This window comes from Schistocerca gregaria, unplaced genomic scaffold (assembly GCF_023897955.1).
Source record: "Schistocerca gregaria isolate iqSchGreg1 unplaced genomic scaffold, iqSchGreg1.2 ptg000159l, whole genome shotgun sequence".
Taxonomy (NCBI): Eukaryota; Metazoa; Arthropoda; class Insecta; order Orthoptera; family Acrididae; genus Schistocerca; species Schistocerca gregaria.
Window position 1 is genome coordinate 1,874,075 of NW_026061721.1, and position 10,343 is coordinate 1,884,417.

At 42.2% G+C, this 10,343-nt stretch overlaps 1 non-coding gene across 1 annotated transcript; it reads right to left on the bottom strand.

Moving 5' to 3' along the window:
• Nucleotides 1–6,171: 6,171 nt before the first annotated feature.
• Nucleotides 6,172–6,246, bottom strand: Trnat-ugu (transfer RNA threonine (anticodon UGU)). The gene has a single exon. It is a non-coding gene; the product is annotated as a tRNA-Thr (tRNA).
• Nucleotides 6,247–10,343: the final 4,097 nt, after the last annotated feature.

Below are 10,343 nucleotides of genomic sequence, written 5' to 3' on the forward strand. Positions count from 1 at the left end.
GCTTTCCGCCTTCACCAACTCCGCCAACCGCCTGTACGAACTGAGGATGACCTCTGAACCCAGACGGCAGGAGTCATTGGTGCCGACATCAGCAACAATTTGCAGTCGGGTGCACCCAGTGCTCTCTATCGCCGCCGGTAGGGCCCCCTCCACATCTCGGATGAGACTCCCCGGCAAGCACACAGAGTGAACACTGGCCTTCTTCCCCGACCTTTCCGCTATTTCCCTAAGAGGCTCCATCACCAGCCTAACTTTGGAGCTCCCAATAACTAATAAACCCCTCCCCCCGTGTGCCTGCTCGGACCTTGCTGAAGGAGCAGCCACATGTCCATTCACAGGCAGAGCGGGCGATGCCACACGGCCAGCCTCCACATTGACCCTCCGCCTCGTGCGCCGCGAACGCCGCTGAACCCGCCACTCCCCTTGGGGAGAGGGTGGCCAGCCGCGCCCGGTACCCGCGAAGATGTCTCGACAGCAGGTACAGTGGGTGAAGCATCTAACACCTGGGGTGCACCATGCGACGCACTAGACTCCCCACTGCCGCTACACTCCGAGGCAGCAAAAGCAAAAACACACGGAAGAAGAAGTGACAAGTAAGAAAAATACAGTTAATACTTAAATTAAGGTAGCTCGCTGCACAGCAGACGGCGGTTAGGGCGACACATGAACTTACAACATAAAAGTAATGACAGATAAAAATACATGTTCATGAACCTGAGAGAAAATCAGTCCATAAGTTTAAGCAAACGCTATCAGCAGTACAATGAGAATCAGCTTAATTTTTCAATTAACTCCTCGACAGAATAGAAGGAGTGACCCATGAGGAAACACTCCAGTTTCGATTTGAAAGCGCGTGGATTACTGCTAAGATTTTTGAATTCGAGTGGCAGCTTATTGAAAATGGATGCAGCAGTATACTGCACACATTTTTGCACAAGAGTTAAGGAAGTCCGATCCAAATGGAGGTTTGATTTCTCCCGAGTGTTAACCGAGTGAAAGCTGCTTATTGTTGGAAATAAACTAATATTGGTAACAAGAAACGACAATAAGGAATATACATATTGAGAGGCCAATGTCAAAATACCCAGACTCCCTGAACAGAGGTCGACAAGAGGTTCGTGAACTCACACCACTTTTTGCCCGAACCTCTCGTTTCTGAGCCAAAAATATCCTTCTAGAATGGGAAGAGTTACCCAAAAACATAATACCATACGACATAAGTGAATGGAAATAAGCAAAGTAGACTAATTTACTTGGCGAAGTATCACTCACTTTCGGTACCGTTCGAATAGTGAAAATGGCAGTATTAAGTCTTTGAACAAGATCCTGAACGTGGGCTTTCCACAACATCTTACTATTTATTTGAACACCTAGGAATTTGAACCGTTCAGTTTCACTAATCATATGCCTATGCTGTGATATTAAAACGTCAGGTTTTGTTGAATTGTGTGTTAGAAACTGTAAAAACTGAATCTTACTGTGATTTAACGTTAGTTTATTTTCTACAAGCCATGGACTGAGGTCATGTACTGCACTACTTGAAACGGAGTCAATGTTGCACACAACATCCTTTACTACCAAGCTAGTGTCATCAGCAAACAAAAATATTTTAGAGTTACCCGTAATACTTGAGGGCATATCATTTATATAAATAAGGAACTACAGCGGCCCCAACACTGATCCCTGAGGAACCCCCTCCCCCTTGACAGTACACCACTCAGATCCCTCATCACACTGTATTACGTTCCCCCATTCCTGTAGATCGTTCCCTAATGCTCTTCCTGAAACACTGTACAACTTCTGATTCTGTCAGTTCTTTCAGGTCCCATCTCCTTAAATTCCCACCTTTTTCCAGTTTCTTCAGTTTTAATCTACAGTTCATAATCAATATATTGTGATCAGAGTTCACATTTGCCCCTGGAAATGTCATACAATTTAAAATATGGTTCCTAAATCTCTGTCTTACCATTATATAATCTATATGAAATATTGCATTATCTCCAGGTCTCTTCCACGTATACAACCTTCTTTCATGATTTTTGAACCAAGTGTTAGTTATGATTAAGTTATGCTCTGGGCAAAAGCCTACCAGGCGGCTTCCTCTTTAATTTTTTACCCCCATTCCATATTCACCTACTACGTTTCCTTTTCTTCCATTTCCTACTGTCGAATTCCAGTCACCCATTAATATTAAATTTTCATCTCCCATCACTATCTGAATGATTTCTTTTATCTCATCACACATTCCATCAATTTCTTCATCATCTGAGGACTACTTTTACGACTTTGGTAGGCGTGGGATTCGTGGCTATCTTGGCTACAACAATGCGTTCACTATGCTGTATGTAGTAGCTTACCCGCATTCCTATTTTTATTAATTATTAGACCTACTCATGCATTAGCTTCATATTAGCCTTCCTAATACTTAAATCTATATCCGATGTTAACAATGACGCCGGTGGATGGACTATCACGAAATTACTGACCGTCGAGAATGTCACAAATATAACCGACAAGCTAATGGGCCCTTCACAGGAAAAGGTTTTTTACCAGAAAACGGGGAAAACTGAAACCCAGCAAATGAGTAAAAAAGTGTATATTCACTAACCAAAAAAATAGTGTACGCACACAACTTACACAACAATAGTCTGGGATTACTCTATTACGTAATACAGTTTTTGTGATTGTATCTTGCAGCTTTAGTTATTTTTAATTAAAAGAGGCTTTAAAAGGACAGAAAGAACGTGTTGGACTACGCTAGAGATCGTTCTGTTAGCACAGTCTTTACTTTGTAATCACTTTCGTTGACTTCGGCAACTCTCAACAGAAATCTCCAACCTAACCGAGACAATGTGCTACGATACAGCCGAGATCATGACAAGAGAATGGGCTACATCACACTCGAAGTAAATTTATATAGGTAAGGATCCCCATGACCTGTGTACGTCTACTATAAAAAATCTCCAAGCCACTCTCCTCAAATAGATCGCAATCTTCTCTTGAACTTCTACTGTTACTATTTCAGAATTAAAAACCAGATTCAAAGAAAATTTGGCTAGCAGCCAAAAACTAGAAAAATAAAAATAATAAAAGTGAGAACGTGAAACACGTTAGCAATAACCATAAACAGGAGATTTTACAGAAAATAAAATTGAGAAAGGAAATTATTAATATTATCGACGGTTTAGGAACTCTAGGCTACGAAAGGGATGAAAACACATATCGAATAAGTGGTGGAAGAGTTAGTGTCTTTTAAGATTAAATCCAAACAAGAATTAGAGAAAAACATATCGACGCAAGGCCTCTATTACGAAAAATTGCTAAATCTCGAGACAAATTGTGTCCTTCTGTATTTGATGAAATGTTTTGGCCCCTAGTACGGATGAAACAGTATCTGCAATATCAACAGGAACTTCGGATATGTGTTTCATATTTCATCCAAGCCTGCAGTCTATAAATATTTAAACAAAATACTATAACGAAATACCACTACAGGGGAATTACTTACGGAGTAGTTCTTGGTAAAGAAACACAGGACACAATTACGTATGTGGGCTTAATACGAACTACAACTGTGTTTATAAATCGCTATAGTTGCCTTGGACTAACGACGAGCGAATATCAATATAACCTGTACGCTTTTCAAAGCTGTTATCCATGAAAAAGCTAAACCACGTATCGCGAACAAAATACTATTTAACACCGAAACAATGATATTAGCTGACAATGGGCACAGACTTTAGTCAATGGGCACTGTTGAAAATTTGTGCCAGACCAGGATTAGCACCCGAGTCCCCTGGTTACTAGGGAGAGGCAATGATCACTGTGTCCGAATTACACAGTGGTCAACAGAATATCACGAACTGCCCGAGCATGCCGTTCGTTAGATCCAAATTCTCAATTTCTCCATAGACTGCTAATGCACTGCTCCTTGAACATAATCCTCCTCCCCTTAATTATACAGTACATGGCCAAAAAAACAGACACCGAATATATGCAAACTTGGCCTTACGAACATTGCAGACGTCGTCTATGTAACATACGTCAAACTTCAAAGAATTTACCAATTCGTTGCATTGTTTACTATAGACCACAAATCAAGTAACGTAAAAAAAGCACTGCGTCTATTGAGATCATGATTCAGAGTTTAAAAAAAACTAATAAGTCGCCTACATATTACAGTTGCTGCCAAAAGAGGAGAACCATTATTTTCCCACAAAAGGAAATATAGTTAAAATGACGCTTCTATTTCGGTTAGTTTATGCGGTTACTAAAATTTGCCGTGAAAGTTACATAGTGGACTCTACCCTCCCCCCACCAGAAACGTAGTTATCGTGGCTGTTGTGAGACTTTTGTACACAGTTAGAGAAAGTGTGTTAAATGTGGCGCGGACGGAAACACTAGGCTACGCTACAGGGCAATCTGCTCGCACAACGTTTAGTCGGCATTCATAATCGTTGGCGTAAACAACTCTCAATCAAATTACCACCTTCCAACCTAACTTAGATCTCGGGCTACACTACCAATCGGCCTGTCATCACAACCAAATATTCATTGAGTGGGGGTGGGGGGATTTCCTGTATCTCTAGGAAAAACTGTCAGTTTTGTCAGACTCAACAGCAAGATTTACCAATGGTAAACACTTTTTAGACGGCTCGTAATTTTAGAATAGTCCTCTTCGTCTTACTTGGCATAAATTGTTCGCTGGCGTCCCAGCAGCTAGCTCCCTCAGTGTCTGCTTCTGCCATCGCACCACGCCAGTCTGCTATTGTCCTAGCAGACCGAACGCACCGCACATCCGACACCTTCGGAACCACTCACTGGCCACTTAGCAACTGAGCGGAACACTGTTTACATCGTGAAAGGAAAACTATGCAAAGATGTACACTTAAATGGCACGACTGAGTAGCACACACACAGTAATATCTGAGGAATGTCCTTCGACACGCGCAGAACGAAAGTCTTCTCGCGAACGTACAGCGTCTCTGAAAAAAAATCTAGTGACTATATTCCGGCGTTACGGCCAGGTTCTCATACAAATGAGCAAAAAAGGGTAAATTTGAAATTTTTTTTGAGACAATGAAAATACATTCGAACGATCTGTTTGGGAATTACGAGTGACAATACTATGAGCTTAATTTTAGATTTTCAATAAAAAATGGCGCCCGTAATTATGATTTGATCAAGGGCTTGCGAGACTGGAGTACGCAGAGTGCGTGCAGTGTGGCACCTCAGATGTTACCTGAATTCAAAAATGGGTAACATCAGTTGATACTACATTATTTCTCTGAAGTTGAAAATGGATAACATCAGTCGATAATACATAAAATTAATGGGAGCGCATACCTAACCGCAATGAAACAACCTTAAATTTAACGATACAGTGCTAATTCGAACTTTGAGTTCGATTTTGAGGGGTTTGTTTCACTCCTTATGCCTACACAAAAATTAGTTAATATTAACAAATGTCATATTATAGCTATAAGTTCCTATGAAAAGTGTTTACTTTTAGGGGTCAGAGGTAGAAGTTAAGAGATCGAACCACTTTTAATTTATGCTGCATGCCGTTCTGAGAAAATCGTTACTCGAAAAAAAAAAAAGTGTTCAAAGTTTAGGGAAAACATTTAGTTATATTATTACTTCGATTTGCATGAACTGAGTGTTACACATATATTCTTAATGTCGCTGAAAACGAATCTGAAGTCAGATTTTCAATATTCAAAACAGCTAATCCAATACGGAGGGCAAACGATTATGTTTTGACCAATTTTTACCAAAAATGTATTTTCGTTATTTACGATTAGTCTGCAATTCAAGGAGTATTTATCAGCCCTTCCTCTACCTCTGATTGTTCCTAGACAGCAACTTCCTGTTCTTCTTGGCAGGAAAAGCCGATCTGTCTAAGCTGGATATGCAGCACTCGGCAGCCTGCACTTGATATTCGTCCGTATTTTCGGTGAGTATGTTTGCATGCATTCTGCAGTATGAATCCTTTTGAGCACGTGCGACACGGGACGAGTTATCATCTACATCTATATGGATACCCTGCAAAACACATTTAAGTGCCTGGCAAAGGGTTCATCGAATCACCTACACAACTGATAATTAATTGAAACCCTCAGCTGCCGACAGGTGTTGTTGATATACTTCGATGGGGACAGCTGAAAAGTGTGCCGCTACTGGGACTCGAACCCAGGATCTCCTGCTTACAAGGCAGACGCTCAATCCATCTGAGCTATCGAGGGCACAAATGAACAGCACGACTGCAGGAATTTATCCCTCGCACGCTTCCCGTGAGACTCACACCCCGAACTGCCCACAATCCGATTACGTAATGTACTTAATAGGTATTTGTCCATCCACTCATTACTGGCTCACACTAAGGTGACGATTCCCGTAAGATTTCCGGTAGCCTGTGCGCATTCGCACAGACGAAGGTCAATGGCTGGGTGACGTTTAACCATAGATATGAAGATAGTAACTGTTCTAGAAAGAACAGGCGCCACTGACGACCGTGCAGCTCTTCTAGAATACATGATAGACCGGCCGATGTGGCCGAGCGGTTGTAGGCACTTCAGTCGGGAGCCACGCGACCGCTACGGTCGCAGGTTCAAATCCTGCCTCGAGCATGGATGTGTGTGATGTCCTTAATTTAGTTACGTTTAAGTCGTTCTAAGTTCTAGGAACCTGATGACCTCAGATGTTAAGTCCCAAAGTGCTCAGAGCCATTTGAACCATCAGTCCGTATGTTTGCACACTACTTACAGTAACTTATGCTAAGGACAACACACACACAACCATGCCCGAGGGAGGACTCGAACCTCCAACGGGGGGAGCCGCGCGAACCGTGACAAGGCGTTGGACACATGGCGGGTACCCCGCGCGGCTCATGGCAGCCGTGACACTGCTTCAAACAATGGACTGTAGAAACTTTTGTAAAGCACGGATTAAAAAAAAAAAACCTTTCCGTTCCAGGAGTCTAGACAAGTACACCTTTAAAAAATGCAACTACAAAGAAATTGAATTTTCGAACGGGGCAGGGCTTAAAACTTTGAAGAGTTAAATTTTAATGGCCGTTCTCTTGTATGCAAATAGTTTCACAGTAGAAATTTCTCTAGTTTTATTTATTTATTTATTTTTTGCTGTAGGTAAAGAAGGATAGGATTCTGAGAAGGGCGAACGGGGGGGGGGGGAGGAATCTCGCCTCTCCCACCTTGGAATTCTCAGTACAGAATTTTTATTCATTACGAGATTCTCAGCCACTTGCAGAAGTGATTTCGCGTGATTCTGCAAAACTTTTCCTTTAGCCAATCGTAGCAACTATAGGATTCCGTTCCTGCTGCATGACATGTCTCGGAACTTAAACTGACCAACTTATTTGCATAAAGAGCTAGCTTATCATCCGCTTCTTTACTTACTTAGACCGTTCATGGTCTGCAAAGCATTTTTTCTTTAATCGGTTTTTTTATGTCTTTTATAAACTGCAACACTTTCTAAACTTTTCTAAACTTAACGCCGTTGAAGCATGGTCTTTTGCTGAATGACCAAAAAGCAATGCTGACAGCTGGGGTCCAAGGTTTTTGTTAATCAAGCCGTTTGTATTCTTGTTTGTATAACGCATATTTCTTTATATCTAATTGAGAAGTGAAATACCGGTTTTCGTAGATGCAGATTTAAAATATTTTAATATAACGCAATAAATATTTCATTAAAATTTTCATCCCCTTATGCTCGAAGTTAAAAACCAGTGAAACACGTAGTTTTTAAAAATTGTAACAGATTAGCCGAATACGAATTGTCAGATATGCTTTCATAATGCTTTCATAATGAACCATTTTCAGAAACGTGGAGCCGGATCTGGGGGTGAATTTCCTTCTCTCCGAGACACCCGGCTTCTTCTTCGACTTAGCCGGCAAACAGGCCGAGGACGCCGGGTGGGGACCGAATATGCAGCAGTTTGTGGATGGCGACGTCGTCACTAGCTGTTGCCTTCGTGCGGGCCTCTTGTGTAAAGGGGGAGCCAACCGTGGCCAAGTGAAGGTCTGTATTCCACAGGAACGAGTTAGCATGGCACTCAGATATTTCCACGAGTCGGCGGACGGGGGTCATTTTGGGTTCTTCAAGACCTTGAACCGAGTTCAGGAATACATGTTTTGGCCCAACCTATATCGCGATGGCAGGCGATTTGTTGGCAACTGTGTCCAGTGTAAGCGTGGTAAGCCCGATGTTGGGCTGCACAGAGAACTACTACAGTCGCTTAGGGAGCAGTGTCCTCTGGGCCGCGACTCAAAGATCGAAACAACGATCGACGGAAACTGGCGCCAGAAACGCACCAGCTCACTCTATTTCATCCCCTTAGGGGTTGAACTTCCAAAAACACCGAAACACGTATTTTCTTATTTGTAGCCTTGAAGTCAAATACCAATTTTCGTAGATGTAGCCTTAAAAATACTTTCATAGTTCTTCCATAATTATTTATCTCAAAATAAAATGTTCATCCACTATTTCACCTCATAGAGGTTAAATTCCCAAAGATACAGGAACACATATTTCTTTATTTCTGACCTAGAAACCAGATACAAATGTTCGTATGCCTACCTTCAAAATTACCTTAATAGCTACATGATTCAGAAATCCTTTCATGTCCTGCGTCTCCCCCTTAGAGGTGGAATTTTGAAATATGCAGTATAAGCGGTATAAGATCAACACTCTTTCCAAATCTCAAGGTTTATTTTCCTTGGCGGTCTGGACTGTGTGAGTTTCATAGTAATAGTCCTCCACACACACACACACACACACACACACACACACACACACACACACACACACACACACCACTACCAATGCCACCACCACCTACTGGGGAAATTTCTGCAGACGCCCTTGTTCCACTGCAGTCATATTTTGCCGACGACCTACATTTAGCAGCGTGGGAGGGATAGTGTCGTGCAACAGACAGTATACTCAGTAGACAACGAACTGTTCGTTGTGAAATCAGCGACATATTAACCGAGACTGACACAGAAGGTGCTGAAGGTGAAGCACACTAGACTCGTGTCTACCACGGCTTCAAATAGTATCGATTTACTATGAACGGAAGTTCCGAAAAGTGAGCAAATAATTTTACAGTAAATTCAGTACCGATGGTGAGGATATACAACGAAAAACATTTCTATAAAATTTCAGAAATAATGAAATATTCCACTCAAGTCGCTTGACAGAAAACGCAATGGATATGCTTGCACTTAAGACGGAAGGCCCTACGTGCTTACGCAGGCTTACGACAGATCGCAAAATTCGGCAGTAGGCGTAAGCCAACCTCTTGTGCTGCCATCTGTTATTGATGCCAGGCATCAAGGTCTCAGTAGTACGACCATCCACTGGAGAGTAGTTTGCTTTGTAAGCACTCCGTCTTCAGGCCACGAGTGACCTACTGGGACAGCACCATCCGACCGCCGTGTCATCATCCGTGGAGGATGCGAACAGGAGGGGCGGGGGTCAGCACACTGCTCTCCCGGTCGTTATGTTGGTATTTTTTGACCGGAGCCGCTACTATTGGGTCGAGTAGCTCCTCGATTGGCATCATGAGGCTGAGTGCACCCCGAGAAATGGCAAGAGCGCATGGCGGCCTGGATGATCACCCATCCAAGTGCCTTCAACGCCCGACAACGCACTTAACTTCGGTGATCCCACGTGAACCGATGCAACCTCCGCGGCAAGGCCGTTGCCGCAGATATTTTACAGTAGTTGCTTACGTTTCATAATTATCTAGTTTACGGGGAAAATGTAAAAAAGGCGATTGTCACCGAAGCTACAACTAATCTGAATTTCTGGTTAGTTATCAAGTGGTCTTGTGTGCGAGCCTGAATTTTTCATCCTTTGCGGTGGGAATGATTCAAACCCGTCATGTTCTTCTTATGAAGTGTTCTATTTATTTTGCACACAATGATCGTTTGTAGTTGTCTTGAGTTACTAGGTTGATAAATTTTTGTTTGGCGCACGTATCATAACTGAGATTTGCGCTTAATGGCTGAAGGTGAATTAGCGTAATGAGTAGTAGCGAATGTTACAGTAACATGTTTGTAAATTATTTCAGGTAAATTACGTTAGTCGTGTAATATTATCCGTATACCAGTACAGTATATGGGCCAATTACGTTAGTCATGGAATACTATCCGTATAAGACTATGTCACCTTGGTGTCCCGGAATTTGCTTCAATTTTGGAATCCACGAAAGAACTGGAAATTTTCCTTTACACAGCTTTCCATATAATTTCTATTACAGTGATTCAGTCTTGCCTGTCACTCGACTTTTCTGACTGTGAAATAAATTCTATCGCTCA